Below are 3278 nucleotides of genomic sequence, written 5' to 3'. Positions count from 1 at the left end.
CCCATCCCTTTCTTTGTAGAATTCCTATTCCTTGCATTTGTTTATGTTATACCTGCATCCTTCAGTATGTTTAGCACATCTCCCTTTCTTGAGTTTGTTTAAGGGTATTCCCTATTCCTTGAGTATGTGCAGGACATCCTCCTTCCTTGAGTTGTTTTCAGGCATCCCCTTCCTTAAGTTTGTTTAGGGTATTCCCCTTCATTGAGTTTATTTAGGGCATCCTCTTTCCTTGAGTGCTATAAGGGTATTCCCATTCCTCTATTTTTTTTTTAGGATATTCATGTTCATTGGGCTATCAAACTACCTTGATTTACTTAGTCCATCACCCTTCTTTTAGTTTCTTACGTCATCCATCTTCATGAAGATTTTTAATTCAATCCCTTTCCTAGAGTTTGTTTAGACCAGCCAACTTGCTTCAATTCTTTTAGGGCATGCCCTTTCCTAGGGATTACTTAGCATACTCCCACTTCCTTTAAGTAGGGCATCCCCATCCAATAGTTTGTTAGTGCAACTCCATTTCTTGAGGTTTTTTAGTAGAACCATTTTTGTTGGGATTGGGCATCCCCCTTGGAGTTTGTTTGTTGCATGCCTTTTCTATGAGTCTTATTAGTGAATCCCCCTTCTTAATCTTCATTTACAATGTTCTTCTTCCATTAGATTTTCAAGGGCGTTCCGCTTACTCGAATTTGCTTAGAGCATCCCCCTTGCTTGACTTTGTTAAGAGAATTCTCTTCATTAAGTTTATTAAGGGCATCATTTAGGGCATCCCACTTAGGTTGGTTTAGGGTATCCTTCGTTCTTCACCCCATAATAAAGATGTCTTCCTAGGTTCTATCTAAACATAATCATGTGTTCCCGAGATTCCTCATCATTAGAATGCCATTCATAGTTCTATTCATTTTCATTTTTAGTTTGTTTAGTTTCACGTCGTTGAGATGTCATCCTAGGTTCTATCTAAGTTAATTCATTTGTTCTTTTGTTTGCTCATCATTGGACCATAATTCTTGGTTCTATCTCTATTTATTCTTAGTTCCTTTACTTACCCGTCCTTTGGTTGCTACCCTAGTTTTAATCTGAGTTTATTCGTTTGTTCCCTCTTATTTCTCATCACTAGGATGTCATCCTAGGTTCTATATCCAATTTGAGTTAATTTTGTGTTTGATCGTCTACATACCATGCTAGGTTCTACCTAAGCTTAGTTGATTGTTTGTTATGTTACTCGTCATTGTGATATCATCCTAGTTTCTATCTAGGTTTGTTTATTAGTGCCTTTGGGTTCAAACATTAGGATCCAATCCTAGGTTCGGCCTATGTTCATTGTTCGTTCCTTCGGTTTCCCATCATTGTGAACTATCTAAGCTTATTGATACGTTCCTTTGGTTTCTGATAATTAGGACGCCATCCTATGAGTTTTTCTTAAGCGTATGCACTATTCCTTGGGTACATTTAGGACGTCCTCCTTCCTTGAGTTGTTTTTTTGGCATTCCTTCCTTAAGTTTGTTTTGGGTATTCCCCTTCATTAGGTTTATTTAGGGCATCCTCTTTCGTTGAGTGTTATAAGGGTATTCCCATTCCACTATTTTTTTAGGGCATTCCTGTTCATTGGGCTATAACACTACCTTGATTTACTTTAGTCCATCACTCTTCCTTCAGTTTCTTAGGTCATCCATCTTCATGGAGATTTTTAATTGATTCCCTTTCCTAGAGTTTGTTTAGACCAACCAACTTCCTTCATTTCTTTTAGCTCATACCCTTTCCTAGGGATTACTTAGCAGACTCCCACTTCCTTTAGTGTAGTAGGACATCCCCATCTAGTAGTTTGTTTAGCGCAACTCCATTTCTTGAGATTTTTTAGCTCAACCGTTTTTGTTGAGATTGGGCATCCCCTTGGTAGAGTTTGTTTGTGGCATGCCCTTTCTATGAGTCTTAATAGTGAATCCCCAATCTTAATGTTCATTTACAATGTTCTTCTTCCATTGGCTTTTTAAGGGCATCCCACTTACTCGAATTTGCTTAGAGCATCCCCTTTCCTCGACTTTGTTTAGAGAATTCCCTTCATGAAGTTTATTAAGGGCATCCTTTAGGGCATCCCACTTCCTTAAGTTGGTTTAGGGTATCCTTCGTCCTTCACCCCATAATCAGGATGTCATTCTAAGTTCTATCTAAACATAATCATGTGTTCCCGAGATTCCTCATCATTGGAACACCATTCATAGTTCTATTCATTTTCATTCTTAGTCTGTTTAGTTTCATGTCGTGATGCCATCCTAGGTTCTATCTAAGCTAATTCATTTGTTCTTTTGATTGCTCATCATTGGACCATAATTTTTGGTTCTATCTCTTTTTATTCTTAGTTCCTTTAGTTACCCGTCATTGGGTTGCTATCCTAGTTTTAATATGAGTTTATTCGTTTGTTCCCTCTTATTTCTCATCACTAGGATGTCATCCTAGGTTCTATATCCAATTTGAGTTAATTTTGTGTTTGATCGTCTACATACCATCCTAGGTTCTACCTAAGATTAGTTGATTGTTTGTTATGTTACTCGTCATTGTGATATCATCCTAGTTTCTATCTAGGTTTGTTCTTAGTGCCTTTGGGTTCGAACATTAGGATCCAATCCTAGGTTCGGCCTATGTGCATTGTTCAATCCTTCGGTTTCCCATCATTGTGAACTATCTAAGCTTATTGATATGTTCCTTTTGTTTTTGAGAATTAGGACGCCATCCTATGAGTTTTTCTTAAGCATATGCACTATTCCTTGGGTATGTTCAGGACGTCCTCCTTCCTTGAGTTGTTTTTTTGGCATTCCTTACTTAAGTTTGTTTTGCGTATTCCCCTTCATTAGGTTTATTTAGGGCATCCTCTTTCGCTGAGTGTTATAAGGGTATGCCCAATCCACTATTTTTTTAGGGCATTCCTGTTCATTGGGTTATGAAACTACCTTTATTTACTTTAGTCCATCACCCTTCCTTCAGTTTCTTAGGTCATCCATCTTCATGGAGATTTTTAATTCATTCCCTTTCCTAGAGTTTGTTTAGACCAACCAACTTCCTTCAATTCTTTTAGCTCATACCCTTTCCTAGGGATTACTTAGCAAACTCCCATTTCCTTTAGTGTAGCAGGAAATCCGCATCTAGTAGTTTGTTTAGCGCAACTCCATTTCTTGAGGTTTTTTAGCTCAGCCGTTTTTGTTGAGATTGGGCATCCCCCTTGGTAGAGTTTGTTTGTGGCATGCCCTGTCTATGAGTCTTATTAGTGAATCCCCCTTCTTAATGTT

Source organism: Vitis riparia, unplaced genomic scaffold, assembly GCF_004353265.1.
Source record: "Vitis riparia cultivar Riparia Gloire de Montpellier isolate 1030 unplaced genomic scaffold, EGFV_Vit.rip_1.0 scaffold647_pilon_pilon, whole genome shotgun sequence".
Classification (NCBI taxonomy): Eukaryota; Viridiplantae; Streptophyta; class Magnoliopsida; order Vitales; family Vitaceae; genus Vitis; species Vitis riparia.
Note: the sequence above shows the minus strand (reverse complement) of the source record.